This window comes from Pseudonaja textilis, chromosome 6 (genome assembly GCF_049901715.1).
Source record: "Pseudonaja textilis isolate UNSWEBS1 chromosome 6, rPseTex1.2, whole genome shotgun sequence".
Classification (NCBI taxonomy): Eukaryota; Metazoa; Chordata; class Lepidosauria; order Squamata; family Elapidae; genus Pseudonaja; species Pseudonaja textilis.
The window spans coordinates 2,009,123-2,029,031 of NC_141995.1; the positions used below are offsets into that span (position 1 = coordinate 2,009,123).

Consider the following 19,909-nt stretch of genomic DNA (forward strand, 5'->3'; position numbering starts at 1 on the left):
CATAACAAACACGTTTTGTTTCCTCTCTTATCATCACCACAGCAAACTCAAAAGGGATTATCCTCTTTTGCAAATCACACATACATTTGCAAACAGACAGAAACTGTTGCCAAGCTTTCAATTTAATCATTAATGCATAATTTAATTAGTTGGATTGAATTAAAGAATCGGTTTGATATTAGAGATGGCCTCCAACTCCAGAAGACTCTGGGAGGCTTGGAAAAAGCTGCAAAAAAACAAAAGTACCCCAAACAGTAAAATAGTAAAAACAATTAAAGCACCCAAAATAGGCAGTCTGGACTAAAACAATGAGAATAACAAACGGTACAGACAGCGCAAAATAAATTTCAAAAACCCCAACTCACATTTTCCAGTTGAAAGAAACAGATCAATTCAGAAGTCCTTTTCTGCTCACTTGCCAATTCCTTGCCTACTAATAGTAAAACATTTTAGCATTACTTATTTCTTGGCTACTACAACACAACATCCTAATGACATTTTAAAAGTGGGCAGACAGTCTGAAACGTTTTTTTTTTCCCTTGCAGTTTTATATCTTGAGAGAACCCCAGCTCCACAAATTCGATAACCTCTAATAACGGGTACCTGGCAACTAATTGAAATAAATGATTTTAAGGCCAGGTGTCAACTCATAAAATATCTCTATGGTCTTTTTAGAATTGCCAACAGAAAGTGGGGAGGGGGGAGCAGCACGGCAGCTTGCAAACTGAAACTGCATTCCATAAATAGGTGACTGAAGTTTCTGCAATGCAAAGATCTAACTGGAGAGCCTGATTGATGACTCTGGGCTATGGACGCGTCCCATTGGAGAATATGAATTAGGATAGGGGGGGAACCGGGGTCAAGGGCGTCCTCAGAGTCGCAGTGTCGGACATGTTTAACTCTCAATAAATCTTTATGTTTTGGAAGTTGGCTTGAGACTCATGATTTAAATGAGGGGTGTAACTGCCAAAGCCCTGACACCAGGAAGAAGAGGGATAAACGCAGGTACTCCTCGAATTACAACGGCTCATTTAGTGACTGTTCAAAGTTACAACAGGACTGAAACATGTGACTTACGACCGTTGTTTATGGTTACCACCTTTGCAGCATCCCCACGATGTGGGATCAAAAGTCAGGTGATTAACGAAAGTCTCCCTTAAACAACAGGTTTTTTTTTCTTTGGCTCAATTGCGGTCGTAAAGTCAAGGACTACCTGGACAGGTCATCCTCGACTTAACAACAGTTCGTTTAGTGACTGTGCAAAGTTGCAACGGTGCCGAAAAAAAGTGACTTGTGAGGATTTGCCACATGCATTGCTTGCAGCACCCCATGGTTCCGTGATCAGAATTTGGATGCATGGCAAGCGGCTCAGGTTTATGACGGTCGCATGTTGTCGCGTGGTTCCCCTTTGGACAAGCAAAGTCAAAGGGGGTGGGGGGGGTGGGAGCCAGATTCACTTAACAACCGGCTGCCTAAGTGAAGAACCGCAATGATTCACTTAACAACCTTGACAAGAAAAGCCGTAAAATGGAAGTAAAACTCACTTAGCAACAGAATAAATATCCATACATGCCAGATGCCAAGAGTCCAGTTTCTGATCATGTGACCGGGGGGTGTGTATGCCGGGAAGGATGTAAGTCTGAGGACCAGTTTGAAATCACTTTTTTTCATCGTCATTGTAACCAAATGATTGTAAGTCAAGGACTACCTGTAAGGTAACTTTTAACAGCAAGGGAGATATTGTGGGAAGAAGCAAGTTACAGAAAAAGCAAGTTACAGAAACTGCCCCAGAGAAGAAATCCATGGCGGCTGAATCGCCACTGACTTGACAGCACAGGATCTGTCAATCAATCCGCTGACAGAACCCACAAGCAGACTTTTCACTCAACACTGGGGGGGGGGGAAGGGGGGGCACGTGGCTCAGCTGGGAAAAAGCACCTGGCTTATTTATTGATTTTGGCAAACGTGCCCCTAGGTCTGCTTGTTCAGAAGAAGGAAGGTGAGTTGGATCTGTTTGGGCCCTGGAATTCTTCGTAAAATCAATAAAGGCAGGATACGAATGAGCAAACAGACAAATACAAACGGAGAGCAAACCTCACGGCCTTCCAGGACTGATGATGTTACCTAGTCGGGTCATGAAACGTCTGCAAAAAACAGCCAACCTCAGAGAGCATCAAGGAACCCATAGTTGTCGTTCTCCTCCTCTCCACAAACCCCCCACTCCCTTCTAGCACTGATGACGTTACCTAGTTGGGTCATGAAATGTTTGCAAGAAAATAACCAGGCTCAGAGACCACCAAGGACCCCATAGTTCTCCTCCTCCTCCTCCTCTCCGCAAACTCCACTCTTCTTCTAATCCATCGCCCTGGTCAAGGAGGAGATTCTGTATCATTTCGGACAAATGCCTGTCCAATCTCTTCTTGAGCACCTACAACCAGGAGTGGGATTCAACTGGAGTTACTACCTGCTCGATGACCACGTTTTGCGTGGGTTTTTTCCCTCCCTAATTCCAGGCTGCTTCTCTCCTTTAGATTAGTTTGCATCCATTGTTTCCTCTCTTGCCTTCTGGGGCTTTGGAGAATAGCTTGACTCCCTCTTCTTTGGGGCAGCCCCTCAAATACTGGAAGGCTGCTATCCTGTCCCCCCCCCCCGTCCCCCCCCCATAAAAGTCCTTCTTTTGTCTAGACTGGCCAGACCCAAATCCTGCAACCGTTCTTCATATGTTTTGGTCTCCAGGCCTTTAATCCTCCAAGTTGCTCTTCTCTGCCCTTTTCCCAAAGTCTGAACAGCTTTTTTGCAATGCACTGACCAAAACTGGGTGCAGTACTCCAGGTGTGGCCTTACTAAGGCTCTACAGAGCAGTAGTAACACTTCACATAATTTTGTTTCAATGCCTCTGTTTATACATTCTCATGAAGCTCAATCTCTCTTTTCTTTCTCTCTCTCCCTCTCCTTCTCTCAGTCTCTCTCTCTCTCCCTCCTTCTCTCTTTCTGTCCCTCTCCCTTTCTCTCTCTTTCTCTCTCTGTCTCTCTCTCTTTCTGTCTCTCTCCCTCCCTCCCTTTCTCTCCTCTCTCTCTCTCTGTCTCTTTCTCTCCCTCCCTCTCTTGCTCTCCCTCTTTCTCTCTCTCCCTCTCTTTCTTGCCCTCCCTCCTTTTCTCTCCCTCCCTCTCCTCTCTCTGTCTCTCTCTCTGTCTCTCTCTTTCTCTCCCTCCCCTCCCTCTCTCTTGGTCTCCCTCTCCCTCTTTCTCTCTCTCCCTCTCCTCTCTGTCTCTCTCTCTCCCTCTCTTTCTCTCTCTCCCTTTCTCTTTCTCTCCCTTTCTCTCTCCTTCTCTGTCAGCCTCCCTCTCTCTCTCTCCCTCTCTTTCTCTCTCTCCCTTTTTCTTTCTCGCCCTCCCTCCTTTTGTCTTTCCCTCCTTCCCTCCCTCCGCCCCCTCTCCTTATACTGAATGAAGCTGCTCTTTATGGACATCAGCAGTTTTTAACCAGCAACAGAAGAGAGAGAGAGAGATGCTTTTTCTGGAAGGCTTCCACTGACACATAAACACCAGGGGAGTCCCAGATTGCACACTTGCTCAACACAAAGAGAGCCAGATTGATGCAGTTAAAACCAGCAATGATGTCCCCTCCCCTGTTGGAAGTGGAGGGAGGAGGAGGAGGAGGAGGAAGAGGAGGAGGAGGAGGAAGAGCCAAAGAGCAAAGGCTTTGTTCGCAAACCCCTTCCTCTCCATCCCCCGAGGAGGCATGTGGGCAGCCACCCACCCACTCCTCCACCCCGCTCGGCACCTCCACTTGGCCAGGGCTGGAGATAAAATATTGATAGCAACGCTCAAAAGGAAAGGCCAGTCAGCAATTTTACACATTCACCCGACAACGGTGGCCTCAATCTTGAAATTTTTTTTGTAATGGGGGGGGAGAAACGGAAGCACAAAAATAAATAAATGCTGCAAGAGTTGAGATACCCCCGGAAACTGAAGCTAAAAAAAACCACGACCCCGTAGCCACGCAAACCCTTTTGTGCCCAAGAGATCTAAAAATTCTGTTTATTCGCCTTTCAACGCCACTTGGATGGGCGGACTTTTTTATTTTATTTTATTTTAAAAATAAGAAATATTTTCCTCTGGTTTGGGATTGAAACGCTCTTGTTATCCCAACAGGGATTTCACAGTTCGGAGAACCCGGCCGTCTGTTGCGGCTTTCTTTCCGTCTTTTGTGACATTATTATATTTTGGGTTGGTTGGGGGGAAATATCAATATTAGGGGGCGACGCATAAATGACACGTAGGGTGAAATAGGTTGCTTTCTCCAGGAAAGAGCTGGGAACGGGGTGTGTGTGTGTGTGTGTGTGTGTGTCCGTCCACGAGGGGAGGAAACGCATTCGGACCCGCTATCTATCTCCCAGGAAATTATAATCCGGCAGGGGAGGGGGGAAACTGAGGCCAGCAGGAGAAAAAAAAGAGATATTTCTCCCCGTTGAAAACAAAGGGAGGAGAGGCCATTCTGCACGGGTGCAAATCTAGCCCCTCCCCAGATTTTGCACGCACACACATACACAAACCACACACACAAACACACAGAAGAAGCAGGGCGGGAATGGAAGCTGGGGAAGAGACAATGCAAAACATTCACACGCCGCCTCCTCCTCCTCCTCCCTCCCTCCCTCCGACACATAAACACACTTGTGTGTTGTCAATGAAGCCCTGGAGCTGCACCAAGCTGACATCAGAAGGGAAGGGAAGGGAGGGGGGGCTGTTGGCTGAGAGCACCGCTCGCCCCCCCACCCCAAGAATCCCTGCTCGCCTCCCCAAGTTGAAATGAGAATAAGGGGGGGAGGCCACCCCAAGGGGCCCCTCCTCCAGATTTTAAGGGTTGGGGGGGACAGCTTTAGCCCAGGTGAACTATGGACTCCCAACATATATATATATATATATTATATTACGTGTGTGTATATGTGTGTGTGTATGTGTATATATATATATATGTGTGTATATGTGTATGTGTGTATATATGTGTGTGTGAATATATATATGCATGTTTGTACGTGTATATATAGGTGTATATATGTGTGTATGTGTATATATGTGTGTTTGTATGTGTGTGTGTGTATATATGTGTGTGTGTATATATGTGCATGTGTGTATATATAGGTGTGTTTGTATATGTATATATATGTGTGTGTGTGTGTGTGAATATATCTGTGTGTGTATATATCTGTGTATGTGTATGTGTGTGTATATATATATATATGTGTGTGTGTGTGTATGTGTGTATATCTGTATGTGTGTATGTGTGTGCATGTCTATGTGTATATATATATGTGTGTGTGTGTGTTTCTTAAGTTTTCGCAGGTACTTACATGTATGGTATTCATCTTTGTTCCGGTATTTCCCCACATCATTATAGTTGTGCTTTTAAAGTTGTAGCCATGTTACACAGACGAACCCAACACACGAGCCTGATGATGGCAGATGAGATTCTGCCGAAACGTCGCTACAACTTTAAAAGCACAACTACAATGATGTGGGAAAATACCCGAACAGAGCTGAATAACATATATGTGTGTATGTGTATATATATATGTGTACATGTATAAGTGTGTGTATATATATATATATGTGTGTGTGTGTGTGTAGATGTATATATATGTGTGTGTATATATATGTGTGTGTATATATATGTGTGTGTATATGTGTGTGTGTGTGTGTATATATATATATATATATAGAGAGAGAGAGAGAGAGAGATATGAAGTGTATATAAACCTGACTATGAATACATGAAATCAGGTTCGAGTCCAAGGGAGCCTGAAGGCCGGGAGGTAGCCACACACACACACACACACACACACACACGTTCATGCGCTCATGCACAGCCCTCAGCAAGGGGGGAGGGGTGTGTGTGAAAAGAAAATAGGTGAAATATAAATCGTGCCCCCACCCCCCTCTCCAGGTGAAGAAGGCAGCGGCTCCGAAGGCCCCAACAAGGCCATTGGCTGAGCCGGGGAGGGGGAGGAAGAGGAAAACAGGCGCCCAGGAAGGAGGGAAGGGAAAAGATGAGGGGGTGTGTCCTTGGAGGTCGCCCCCTCCCCAATTAGTTGGAAGCGAGCAGGAGGGGGGGCGGTTTGGTTCCCCCAGCTGGGAAAGCCCCCCCCCCTCTTCGAGATCTGGGAAGGGAATGTAAAGGGAGACCCCTCCCCAGGAGGGAGGGAGGGAGGGAGGAGGGAAAAAGAGGGGGGGTCTTTCTCTGCAGCCCCCTCCCCAATTAACTTGGAAGAAGGCTGGGGGGGGGGGTTGCTTCCTCAGCCAGGAAATGCCCCCCCTCTTTTCCGAGATCTGGTGTAAAGGGAGACCCCTCCCCAGTAGAGGAAAAGAGGGAGGGGGGTTGTTCTCTGCAGCCCCCTCCTCAATTAGATAAAAGCAGGTTGGAGGAGGGCTGCTTTCCCAGCTGGGGGAGGCCCCCCCACCCAGATCTGGAAGTGTAAAGGGAGACCCCTCCCCAGGAGGGGAAAAGGAGGGGGGGTCCTTCGAGGCAGCCCCTTCCCCAATTAACATGGAAGCAGGCTAAGGTGGGGGGGGGAGTTGCTTCTCCGAGATCTGGATCCGCGGGGAAGAAAGCCGAAGGGAGACCCCTCCCCAGAAGGGGAAAAGATGGGGGGTCCCCTCTCTGCAGCCCCCTCCCAATTAGTTGGAAGCGAGTTGGGGAGGGGGCTTGTCTTTCTTTCCCAGGGCGGGCATTTGGGACGGTGGGGAAGGAGGAAGGGGGGGTAAAGGGAGACCCCTCCCCAGGAGGGAGAAGGGAGGAAAGGAGGGGGTCCTTCATGGCAACCCCTCCCCAATTAATGGAAGCAGGTTGCGGTGGGGGCTTTTCTTTCTTTCCCAGGTGGGCAAGCCCCCAACCTCCAAGATCTGGGAGTATAAAGGGAGACCCTCCCAGGAGGGAGCAGGAGGAGGGAAAAGAGGAGGGGTCCCTCTCTGCAGCCCCCTCCCCAATTAACTTGGAAGTGGGGGGGTGGGGGGCTTGTCTTTCTTTCCTGGCTGGGCATCCGGGAGGGTGGGGGAAGGAGGAAGGGGAGGGGAGGTAAGGGAGACCCCCTCCCCAGGAGGGAGCAGGGGGGAAATGAGGAAGGGTCCTCTCTGCAGCCCCTCCCCAATTAGCTTGGAAGCGGGGGAGGGGGCTTGTCTTTCTTTCCCGGCTGGGCATCCGGGACGGTGGGGAAGGAGGAAGGGACAGGGGGGTAAGGGAGACCCCTCCCCAGGAGGCAGCGGGGGGAGGAAAGAGGAAGGGTCCCTCACTGCAGCCCCCCACCTCCGAGATCTGGGAGTATAAAGGGAGACCCCTCCCAGGAGGAGAAGGGGAGGAAATGAGGAAGGGTCCCTCTCTGCAGCCCCCTCCCCAATTAAAGCGGGGGGCTTCTCTTTCTTTCCCGGCTGGGCATCCGGGACGTTGGGGAAGGAGGAAGGCGGAGGGGGTAAAGGGAGACCCCTCCCAGGAGGGAGCAGGGGGGGCAGAGAGGGGTCCCTCTCTGCAGCCCCTCCCCAATTGGTGGAAGTGGGGGGCCTTGTCTTTCTTTCCCGGCTGGGCATCCGGGACGGTGGGGAAGGAGGAAGGCGGGGGGGGTAAAGGAGACCCCTCCCCAGGAGGGAGAAGGGGAGGAAATGAGGAAGGGTCCCTCTCTGCAGCCCCTCCCCAATTAAAGCGGGGGCTTCTCTTTCTTTCCCGGCTGGGCATCCGGACGGTGGGGAAGGAGGAAGGCGGAGGGGGCTAAAGGAGCCCCCTCCCCTCCTTCCCCGTCCGGGGCATCCGGCGCCCTACCTCTCCTGCGGGCGACGGGAAGGAGGCTCGGCCGGCGGGCGGGCGGGCTCGGGGCTCCGGGCGGCGGCGGCGGCGGCGGCGGGGGCGGCGGGTGCTGGTGCAGCGAGGCGGGCGACGACCGGCGGCCTGCTGCTCGGCAGCCCGTCCTTCCTCCTCCTCCTCCTCCTCCTCCTCCTCCTCCTCGCAGGCCGCCCCTCCGGCCACGCCCCGCGGAGGGAGGGAGGGAGGGGAGGCGAGCGCGGCTCCGGCCGCTTCCTGCCGGCTGCTGAGCGGCGGGTTTCTGAGCACGTGCAGAGCGCCCGCCTTGCCCCCCCGCCCCGCCCCGCCCCGCCCAGGCTAAAAGGTCTCTCTCCTCTCTCTCGTCCTCGGCTCGGGCTTCGGCCTCGGAACAGGGCCGGGGCTTTCGTCCACCGAGGGCATCGCCGTTGCCTCTGGGCATGGGCAGAGGGGCCAGATTCTAGTCAGAACCCAGCCAGTTTTGCTGTGGTGCCCACTGCCCAAAGGCCAACACCTCTGGGCATGGACAGAGTGCCAAATCCAGGGTCAAAGCTCTTGGCATGGGCAGATGAGTGCCCTGATCCTGGGTGGAAGGGCGGCCTCTGGGCATGGACAGAGTGCCAGATCCTGGGCTCGAAACTCTGGGCACAGGCAGACGGGGGCCCTGATCCTGGGTGGAAGGGCAGGCCTCTGGGCATGGGCAGAGGGCCAGATTCTAGTCAGAACCCAGCCAATTTTGCTGTGGTGCCCACTGCCCAAGGCCAACACCTCTGGGCATGGACAGAGTGCCAAATCTTGGGTCAAAGCTCTGGGCATGGGCAGATGAGTGCCCTGATCCTGGGTGGAAGGACGGCCTCTGGGCATGGACAGAGTGCCAGATCCTGGGCAGAAGCGAGTTTGCCTTCGTTGGCGTTGCTGTGGTGGCCGCTCCCCAAGGGAATCTCCTCTGAGCATGGGCAGAGTGCTCGATCCCGAGCAGAAGCAAATCTGCCTTGGGGCAACACCTCTGGGCATGGGCAGAGGGCCAGATTCTAGTCAGAACCCAGCCAACTTTGCTGTGGTGCCCACTGCCCAAGGCCATCACCTCTGGGCATGGACAGAGTGCCAAATCTTGGGTCAAAGCTCTGGGCATGGGCAGATGAGTGCCCTGATCCTGGGTGGAAGGGCGGCCTCTGGGCATGGACAGAGTGCCAGATCCTGGGCAGAAGCGAGTTTGCCTTCGTTGGCGTTGCTGTGGTGGCCACTCCCAAGGGCAATCTCCTCTGAGCATGGGCAGAGTGCTCCGATCCCGAGCAGAAGCAAATCTGCCTTTGGTTTCCTTGGGGCAACACCTCTGGGCATGGGCAGAGGGCCAGATTCTAGTCAGAACCCAGCCAACTTTGCTGTGGTGCCCACTGCCCAAGGCCATCACCTCTGGGCATGGACAGAGTGCCAAATCTTGGGTCAAAGCTCTGGGCATGGGCAGACGAGTGCCCTGATCCTGGGTGGAAGGACGGCCTCTGAGCATGGACAGAGTGCCAGATCCTGGGCAGAAGCGAGTTTGCCTTTGTTGCCTTTGCTGTGGTCACCGCTCCCCAAGGGGAATCTCCTCTGAGCATGGGCAGAGTGCCCCAATCCTGATAGAAGAACCGCCTCTGGGCATGGGCAGAGTGCCAGATCCTGGATAGAAGGATATGAGCAGAATGCTCCGATCCTGGGTGGAAGGACGGCCTCTGGGCATGGGCAGAGTGCCAGATCCTGGGCAGATTCAAGTTTGCCTTTGTTGACATTGCTGTGGTGGCCGGTCTCCAAGGGGAATCTCCTCTGAGCATGGGCAGAGCGCCCCGAACCTGGTAGAAGGACACGGGCAGAGTGCCCTGGTCCTGATAGAAGAACCGCCTCTGGGCATGGGCAGAGTGCCCTGATCCTGGGTCAAAGCTCTGGACATGGGCAAACTAGTTCCCTGATCCTGGGTCGAAAGGATTGCCTCTGAGAATGGGCAGAGTGCCAGGTCCTGGGCGGAATCAAGTTTCCCTTCGTTGGCTTTGCTGTGGTCGCCGCTCCCCAAGGGGAATTTCCTCTGAGCATGCTGCTCTCGGGGGTTGGTCGTTTTCCTTGCAGACGTCTCATGACCCGACTAGGTAACATCATCAGCACCAGAAGGGAGGGGTTTATAGAGGAGGAGGAGGAGGAAGAGACTGTAGGGCCAACAGTGCTCTCTGAGCATGGCTGTTTTCTTGCAGACGTCTCATGACCCCACTAGGTAACGTCATCGGTGCATCGGGAGCTAACCAAGGACTTAGGAATTGCAGGACTTCTGGGCGTTGAAGTCCACAGTTTCGCACCCGGGGCCGAGAGCATCCCAGTGAAGCAGGCGCTGCCCAACGCTTCCTTTCGCGGCATCTGGTGGTAAAGGCTCACCACTCCCTCCCCTGCGGCCCAAACCCCAGCCGGCACCCCAAGAACCCCCCATCCCGGGCTCTAACCCCCCCCCTCACCCAGGCGGCGGCACGGTGGACAGAGTGCAGTATCGCAGGCTCAGTCTGCCCAGCGCCGGCAGTTCGATCCTGACCGGCTCCAGGGTTGACTCGGCCTTTCGTCCTTCTGAGGTGGGTCAAATGAGGACCCAGATTGTTGGGGGGCAAGATGGCTGACGCTGCAAACCCCTGAGACAGAGGGTAGTAAAGGCTTGTGAAGCGGGATATCAGTTTGAGTGGGAAGGAAGGGAGGAGGGAGGGAGGAAGGGGAGGGAGAGAAGGAAGGAAGGAGGAAAGGAAGGAAGGAAGGAGGGAGGAGGGAGGGAGGAGGAGGAAAGGTGGGAGGGACAAATGGAGAGGAATGGTGGGAGGGAGGGAAGGAAGGAAGGAAGGAAGGAAGGAAGAAGAGGTTGACTGTAAAATGCTTAGAGAGGGCTGGGAAGCATCGTGAAGTGGAATATAAGTCTAAGTGGGAAGGAAGGACGGAGAGAGGAAAGGGAGGGAGGAAAGGAGGGAGAGATGAAGAGAGAGGAATGATGGGAGGGAGGGAGGGAGAGAAGGAAGGAAGGAAGGAGGAAAGGAGGGAGGGACAAAGGGAGAGAGGAATGGTGGGAAGGAAGGAAGGAAGGAAGGAAGAAGAGGCTGACTCTGTAAACTGCTTAGAGGGCTGGGAAGCCTTGTGAAGCAGTATATCAGTTTAAGTGGGAAGGAAGGGAAGGGAAGGGAAGGGAAGGAAGGAAGGAAGGGAAGGAAGGAAGGAAGGAGAGGGAAAGGGAGGATGGAAGGAAGGAAGGAGGAAAGGGAGGGATGAAGGAAGAGGAAGGGGGGGAGGGAGGGAGAGAAGGAAGGAAGGAGGGAGGGAAGGATGGAAGGAAGGAAGGAAGGAGGGAGGGATGAAGAGAGGAAGGGTGGGAGGGAGAGAGAGAAGGAAGGAAGGAAGGACGGAGAGAAGGAGGAAGGAGGGAAGAAGGAAGGAAGGAGGGAGGGAGGAGGGAGGGAGGGAAGGATGGAAGGAAGGGAGGAAGGGAGGGAAGAAGGAAGGAAGGAAAAGAAAAAAGGAGATAGAAAAAGGATGAAGGAAGGAAAGAAGGACGGAGGGAGGGAGGAAGGAGGGATGGAGGGAGGGAGGAGGGAAGAAGGAAGGAAAGAAAAGAAAAAGGAGATAGAAAAAGGATGAAGGAAGGAAAGAAGGACGGAGGGAGGAAGGATGGAAGGAAGGGAGGAAGGGAGGGAAGAAGGAAGGAAGGAAAAGAAAAAAGGAGATAGAAAAAGGATGAAGGAAGGAAAGAAGGACGGAGGAGGGAGGAAGGAAGGACGGAGGGAGGGAGGGAGGAAAGGGAGGGAAGAAGGAAGGAAGGAAAAGAAAAAAGGAGATAGAAAAAGGATGAAGGAAGGAAAGAAGGACGGAGGGAGGGAGGAAGGACGGAGGGAGGGAGAGAAGGAAGGAAGGAAGAAGGGAGGGAGGGAAGAAGGAAGGAAGGAAGGAAAAGAAAAAAGGAGATAGAAAAAGGAGGGAGAGAAGGAAGGAAGGAGGGAGGGAGCGAGAGACTGACTCTGTCAGCTGCCTAGAGAGGCCTGGGAAGCGGTAGATCAGCCTCATGGCTGTGGGGCCATTGCTACCATCCCCGTAGCTACTCGGTTGCCGGGGTGCCCCGTTGGCTCCGAGCGGGAGAGTCTCCCTACCTCCACAAGCAGCGGCGTGTCCTGGGCTCCGCCACGGATCTCCCGTATTGCGTCAGGCGAAATGTGGGTGCCGAGGACCAAAGGGCGGCCTGGGAGGAGGGGTGCAGGTGCAAAGGTGCGCCGGGGAAAAGGGAAAAACAGCCCCGGTTCCAAGAATAAAAGGCAGGTGTGCGAACACGCCCAGGGCGGGCAGGAGCCAGCCAGGAGGAACCGGGGCCAACCCTGCCCCAGAGCGAAGGAAGGCCACCTCCCAAAGCCGGACACATTGGATGGAGAGCATAACCGGAGTTGGAAGGGGCCTTGGAGGTCCTCTAGTCCATCCTAAAGGCCTCCATTCCCCCCTGAGCAGAACCTTTCCCAAGGATTTCGGGGGACCGGGAGCTCACAGGTCCGGCCTCCATTTTCAAGCACCTCACGGGTCCTCCTGGAGAATCCCCCTGCCGGGGAGTCCTCGACTCACGACAAGTTCATTTAGCGACCGTTCAAAATTTTGACGGCAGTGGAGTGCCTTACGGCCCTTTCTCACACCCCCGTGGTCACGTGACCTAAATTCAGACCCTTGACTCCTATTTATGATGGTGTCCCGGGTGGGGACATCAGGTGTGTTTCCCTTTGGCGATCTTCGGACGAGCGGAATCAATGGGGGAAGCCAGACTTCCCCCTAACAGAACAACTTGCAGGGATTCGCTTAACGGCGGCGGCAAGAAAGGTTGCTAAACGGAGCGAGGCTCACTGCACCGTCTCGCGGAGCAGCGGAAATCAGGGGCTGGAGTGGTGGCTGTAAGCCGAGGACTACCCTGTTATTACACTTTCAATGAAATTAGACACCGTTTCTAGAAAGTCCTCTTTCCAGTGCCTTTCAGATTAACAGATAATCAGAGTTGGAAGGGGTCTTGTAGGTCATCTAGTCCAACCCCCAATCCAAGGAGGAACCCTACACCACTTCTGACTTCTAAGCTCCCACAACTATTTTTTAAAAAAATGTGTTTTTTTTTAATATACAACAAACCATTCCATTTCAATCATGCGTTGACTTGGGTACGTATTTCAATTATTAAAACATTATAAACGATATTCTTCTTATCAAATCTAACAATACATCAATGTTCCCGTATACATTCCCATATGCATAATGCTATCACGCATTATAACTTTGCTTACATCTTCTCTAATTGCTCCATAAATACATCAAATCTTTTTTAGGTTGTTCGATTCTCTTATCCATTGATAAAAACATATTCCCTACCGTGTAATATTCAGTTACTTAATTTTCTTTAATTCCCAGTGTCGATCTATTCATTTCTGCACATTCAAATATTTTTTTCAATTATTTTCCCCTCTATCTGTATTTTATCACTCTTCCAGTTTGGGGCAAATACAATCCACAACTTCTGAAGGCAAGTCGTTCCATTGAATATAGAATAACACAGTTGGAAGGCACCTTGGAGGTCATCTAGTCCAACCCCCCACCCAAGCAGGAGGCCCTACACCATATCTGACCGATGGCAGTCCAGTCTCTTCTTGAAAGCCTCCAGGGATGAAACTCCCACAACTTCCGAGGGCAACTTCTGTTCCATGGGTTGATTATTCTCCCTGTCAGAAAGTTTCTCCTTATTTCCAGGTTGAATCTCTCCTGGTTCAGTTTCCATCCATTCTTCCTTGTCTGGCCTTCTCGGGCTTTGGAGAATAACTTGACCTGGAACAGACACCTGGATCGTATTACCATATGTGGTGGACATGCGCAAAAGCTAAAAGTTACTGGAAAGATACACACATGGTTGGAAAAAAAATGACAAAGCAACATATAGATTTTAAACCTGAAATATTCCTTTTTAGGAACGGTACATGAAAACTATAGCAAAGAGAAAGTATATTTAATTATCCCTGTGTTAACAGCAGCTAAGATTGTATTTGCTCAGAATTGGAAAAGCGGAAAAAAATTCCGGTAGAGGAAAAAGTGATTGATAAAATATTTGAATGTGTAGAGTTGAATAGATTAACATGAGCAATTAAAGAAAAAGAAGAAAATGAATATTATATGGTTTGGGATCTATTTTATCAATGGTTGGAAAATAAAACAAGTTAAAATTGAGTGGATGAATATATAGAGAAATAAGTTAAGATTGTTACAAAGATAAAATGTGTAAGAGACAGTGGCATACAAAGAAAGCGTGATTCCCATATTTTGGCATGGAAAGTATGTTAATTATAATTGCTAGCACAAGATATATGTACCCATTCAACACACAGTTTAAATGAAAGATGGATTTGTTGGTAAATAGAAAATTTTAAAAAAACTTAATAAAAAGAAAAGAAAATAGCTTTGACCTCTCCCTTCTCTATGGCAGCCCCTCAAATACTGGGAGACTGCTACCCTGTCTCCCCTGGTCCTTCTCTATCAAGAAACTGCGAGGCATCCAAAGGTCATCTAGGCTCACCCGTCAATTTTCCAGGAAGGCTGAGCAAAGGTCTCACAGCCAGCTCTCCATTTGCTAATGAGAATATTCATTAAGACGCCACAAGGAGCCACTCACTGGCCGGATGTACCCGTCTCCCTGTAACCTCTTCAAGAAAGCGGGAAAAGGAGGAAGCCGCTGAAGGAGAGAGGAAAGCAGTCCTGGGTGAGGTTCCTGCTCCTGTAACCCAGGCCGTGAAGGAGAACGGCTGGAGGGTCAGAGACGAGACACGATTCTTGTGGGTGTGTGGAAGCCGCCCGTTGTTGGCCCAACAGGTCCTGCCAGGGATCTTCCCTGGCAAATGGCCACTGGGGAGAGAAAGGAGGGCAGAGGTGCCAAGCAAATTCTTCCCCCCCCCCCAGGAAGGGGGGGGTTGGGTTGGTTTCGGATCGTTGATGTCTGGTTGAGGGGTCTCTTAGCTGTGAGGGTCTCTTGGGGCTCCCTGAGCTGGCTGGTTTTCTTGCAGACGTTTCATTGCCCAACTTGGTAACATCATCAGGGCTAGAAGGGAGTGGTACAGGAGGAGGAGGAGGAAGAGAACTGTGGGTTCCTTGGTGCTCTCTGAGCTTGGTTGCTCTCCTGCAGACATTTCATGACCCAATTAGGTAACATCATCAGTGCTAGAAAGGAGTGGTACAGGAGGAGGAGGAGGAGGATATGGGAGAACTGTGGGGTCCTCGGTGCTCTCTGAGCTGGGTGGTTTTCTTGCAGACGTTTCATGACCCAACTGGGTAATCTCATCAGTACTAGAAAGGAATGGGATTTGCAGAGAGGAAGGAGGAAGAGAGGAGGAGGAGAACTGTGGGGTCCTCGACATTCTCTGAGTTTGGTTGTTTCCTTGCAAACATTTCATGACCCAACTAGGTAACATCATCAATGCTGGGAGGAGGAGGAGGAGGAGGACCGCAGGGTCTCTGAATTTGGTTGTTTTCTTGCAGACATTTCATTATCCAGCTAGATAACATCATCAGTGCTAGAAAAGAATGGGGTTTGTGGAGAGGAGGGGGGATCTTGGTGGTTTCTGCCATATATGGGTTTTGTGCAGACGTTTCATGACCCAACTAGGTAACACCATCAGTGCTACAAGGGAGTGGAGTTTGAGAGAGGAGGGGAGGAAGGGAGGAGGAAGGAAGGGGAAGAAAGGAAGGAAGGAAGGAAGGAAGGAAGGAAGGAAGGAAGAAAGGAGGGAGGGGAGGAAGGAAGGAAGGAAGGAAGAAAGGAAGGGAGGGAGGAGGAAGGAGGGAAGGAAGGAAGGGGAAGAAAGGAAAGGGAGGGAGGAGGAAGGAAGGGGGAAGAAAGGAAGGAGGGAGGAGGGAAGGAAGGGGGAAAAGGAGGAAGGGGGAAGGAAGGAAGGAAGGGGGAAGAAGGGAAAGAGGGAGGGAGGGAGGAGGAAGGAAGGGGGAAGAAAGGAAGGAGGGAGGAAGGAAGGAGGAAGGGAGGGAGGAGAAAGGAAGGAAGGAAGTTTGACCCCCCTGGGCTAGAGGATTCCTGGAAGCCCTCAGGAAAGACAAACCAGCCATCAACCTTCACATACAGATAAACAACCTCTACACACCGTTCAGAACCGACGATCAAAAAGCGAACGCATCTTCTGACCAGCACCCAGATAAGACGAGAGGAACCCCGAGCTTTCTAGACAAACCATGAAACCACGGCCAAATCAAGAAACCATCAAGAACATTTCCACCAACCCCGACAGGCCAGCAGAGCATAACCAGAGAGCAAATTCTCACTCACTCCTGGCACTGATGATGTTACCTAGTGGAGTCATGAAATGTCTGCAACCCCACCCACCCACCCCCACACACGAAGGTGTTATGATGGATGATGTCTCCTACATGACATGTTGGGAGGACAGAGAGTGGAGGAACATAGAACATAGAAGCATTGGCCTGGAAGACACGCTTGAGGTCTTCTAGCCCACCCCCACGCCCCACCACGCCTAAGGCTTGTGCCAGTGGTGGCTAACCTTTTGGGCTCTTGTATCGAAAATTGCGTGCATGCTCGTTCACCTGCCAGCACCCAGAAGTCAATGCACGCGGGGGCCCCCACAGGATTCCCCCTTACCTGCATTGCACATGCGCGCACCTCCCGGCTGATTTTCGGTCCTTTTCGGCCTCCCAGGGGCTCGAGGGGAGCCTCTGCAGCCTTTGCAGGCCGAAAAACAGGCCTGTTTCATCACTTCCAGTATTTCCGGAAATACCGGAGTGATGAAACAGGCCTGTTTTCGGCCTGCAAAGGCTTCCCCTGAGCCTCTGGGAGGCCGAAAAAGACCCGAAAACTCAGCTGGGAGGCGCGCACATGCGCAGTGTAGGTCAATTTGCCCGGGGCTTGCGTGCCACAGGTTCACCATCACGGCCTTATGCCAACTCAGGTGAGCATTTATCCAATTTTGGGGGGGGGCTGGGGTGAAAACAAAGACTAGGTGGGATTCGGAAGCCAAAGCGATGGACTCCGACTCTCTACCCCCCTCCTAAGAAGGGACGTGTTACAGCTAGTGCTCGACTTACGACCACAATGGAGCCCGAAATTTCTGGTTGGTAAGCAAGACAGGTTTTTCAGGGACTTTCACCCCATTTTAACAACCTTTTGTTGCCACGCTCGTTCAGTGCATCACCGCGGTTGTTAAGCGAACAACATGGTTTCCTCCACTGACTTCCCTCATCAGAAGGTCGCAAAGGGGCATCGCAGGACATTGCAACCGTTGTAAATACGAGTCAGTGGCCAATTTGGCCTGAATTTGGATCGCGTGACCACGGGGGACACCGCAACGCTCGTAAGTGTGAATAATAACCATAGGCCACTTTTTTCAGCGCCGTTGTAAATTGGAACGGTCACTAAACGAACATCTTGGCCTTGGAAACCAGTGCCATGAAAGTCCAGCCCATTCAGCCCTCAAGCCCTGGCATTCTTCTCGCGGTAGAGGAACCAGCGTGTATATATAAAATAGATTAGACTCGGCATTAGCCAAAGATCTTCCTGATGGGGTGGAAAAGTTTTGTTCTCCAGATAAGATGTTGGTGAGGAAAACAGGAGAATGAACAAATCAGGGTAGGACTGGACTGGACTGGACTGGACTGGACTGGACTGGACTAGAGAAGAGAAGAAAAGAAAAGAAAAGAAAAGAAAAGAAAAGAAAAGAAAAGAAAAGAAAAGAAAAGAAAAGAAAAGAGAAAATGCAGAATAGAATCGAAACGAAATAGGAAACAGGCGAATGAATGAATCAGTGTAGGACTGGACTGGACTGGACTGGACTGGACTAGAGAAGAGAAGAGAAGAGAAGAGAAGAAAAAAGAAAAGAAAAGAGAAAATACAGAATAGAATCGAAACGAAATAGGAATAGAATGATAGAGTTGGAAGGGACCTTAGAGGTCTTCTAGTCCAACCCGCAGCTCAGGCAGGAAACCCTAACCTTAACATTATACCATTTCAGACAAATGGTCGCCCAATTTTGTCTTGAGGGCGTCCAGTGATGGAGCACCCACAGCTTCTGGTGGCAAGGAGTCCCACCGGGTCATTGTCCTCCCTGTTAGGAAATTCCTCCTGAGTTCCACGTTGCTTCTCTCCCGGGTGAGTTTTCCACCCGTCGCTTCTTCCTTTGGGGGCTTTGGAGAAGACCTTGACCCCCTACCCGCTTCTTCATGTTTCCTCCTTTGACCCGAAGGTCAGAATGAAAAGCCCATCAATCTTTTTGACAGCTTCTTAACTCGAGGCTAGAGGTGAGCGATTAAAAAAAAAAAAAACCATTATAAAAATATCAGCTGGTGGAAAATCCGGACTTTAAAGATACGATTTAATTACCTCAGATTTACTTCACTCGAAACCAGGAGAAACATTTCCTGGTTTGATAGGAAAGCTAGTCCAATGTCCACCTCGGGTTTCTTCCTAGAGACGAGTTCTGATTACGTGTAGGTAGCCTTGCACTCCCGGCCACAATGGAACGCAAAATGGGTGTCGCGAGGTGAGATGTTGAGCTTTGTCCCGATTTATGACCTCGCTTGCCACAGTTGTTAAGGGGATCGCTGCGGTTGTTAAGATTGGTAATGTGGCTTCCCTATTGACTTTTCAGATGAACGGATCTTGGAAGGGGCCTTGTAGGTCATCTAGTCCAACCCCCTGCCCAAGCGGGAGACCCTACACCGTTTCTGACAGATGGCAGCCCAGTATCTTCTTGAAAATCTCCTGGGAGGAAGCTCCTTCTGAAGGCAACTTCTGTTCCACTGGTTGATTGTTCTCCCTGTCGGAAAGTTTCTCCTTATTTCCAGGTTGAGTTTCTCCTTGATCAGTTTCCATCCATTATTCCTTGTCTGGCCTTCGGGTGCCTTGGAGAATAGCTTGACCCCCTTCTCTTCTCTCTGTGGCAGCCCCTCAAATATTGGAAGATGCTCTCCAGTCTCCCCTGGTCCTTCTCTTCCCTAGACTAGCCAGGCCCGGTTCCTGCAACCTTTCTTCATATGTTTTAGCCTCCAGTCCCCTCATCATCCTGGTTGCTCTTCTCTGCACTTTTTCTAGAGTCTCAACCTCTTTTTTATAATGTGGCGACCAAAACTGGGTGCTCTACTCTAGGTGTGGCCTTACTAAGGCTTTACAGAGTGGTATTAGTACCTCCCTTGATCTCGATTGTATCCCTCTGTTAATGCAACCTACGGCTTGCTTGTCAGAAGGTCGCAAAAGTGGACACGGGGTCTTTAAGAAGAGACTGGACAGTCACCTATCTGAAATGGTATAGGGTCTCCTCCTCCAGCATGGGGTTGGACTAGATGACCTCCAAGGTCCCTTCCAGCTCTACTCTGATGGATTGACTTAATAAATGGCTGTAAGTCAAGGACTACCTGAATGGCAGTATAACAATAACTTCGTGCTACAATTAGCATGATGTAAGACCAGAATAATGGGACACGGTGGCTCAGTGGCTAAGACACGGAGCTTGTCGATCAGAAAGGGTGGCCGTTCGGCAGTTCAAATCCCTAGCGCCGCGTAATGGAGTGAGCTTCCGTTACTTGTCCCAGCTTCTGCCAACCTTGCAGTTGTTCAACGTTGAGTCCTGCTGGCCACATGACCACGGAGATGTTTTTGGACAGCGCTGGCTCTTCTTCGGCTTTGTAACGGAGATGAGCACCACCCCCTAGAGCCGGAAACGACTAACACGGATGTGCGAGGGAAACCTTGACCTTTAAGACCACAATCTTGCCGTAGAGGACTTAGGACAGAGGTCCCCAAAGTTGGCCACTTTAAGACTTGTGGACTTCAACTCCCAGAATTATTCCCAATAAGTAACTAAAAGGACATTTCTTCTAGCAAATCCCTTATTTCAGGAGTCTCCAAACTTGGCCACTTATGGACTTCAACTCCCAGAATTCTCCAGCCAGCTGATGTTAAGCTGATGGATTTGCTAGAAGAAATTTCCTTTTAGTTACTTATTGGGAATAATTCCGGGAGTTGAAGTCCACAAGTCTTAAAAGTGGCCAAGTTTGGGGACCTCTGACTTTAGGACGATATTGGACATT

At 50.9% G+C, this 19,909-nt stretch overlaps 2 protein-coding genes across 4 annotated transcripts in view; one reads left to right on the plus strand and one right to left on the minus strand.

Moving 5' to 3' along the window:
* SMOX (spermine oxidase) overlaps positions 1-12,056 on the minus strand; it is a 65,604-nt gene extending 53,548 nt beyond the window's left edge. Inside the window, exon 1 of one of the 3 annotated variants that reach the window (XM_087935661.1) lies at positions 11,947-12,056. The gene's annotated coding sequence lies outside the window, so the exon portion shown is untranslated. Of the gene's footprint in view, positions 1-365; positions 496-11,946 lie in introns of those variants that run through there. The other 2 variants (XM_087935666.1, XM_087935662.1) reach the window with 2 other exon arrangements.
* The window catches only part of ADRA1D (adrenoceptor alpha 1D), a 288,706-nt gene that overhangs the window by 114,469 nt on the left and 154,328 nt on the right, over positions 1-19,909 (plus strand). The gene's annotated exons all lie outside the window — the stretch shown is intronic.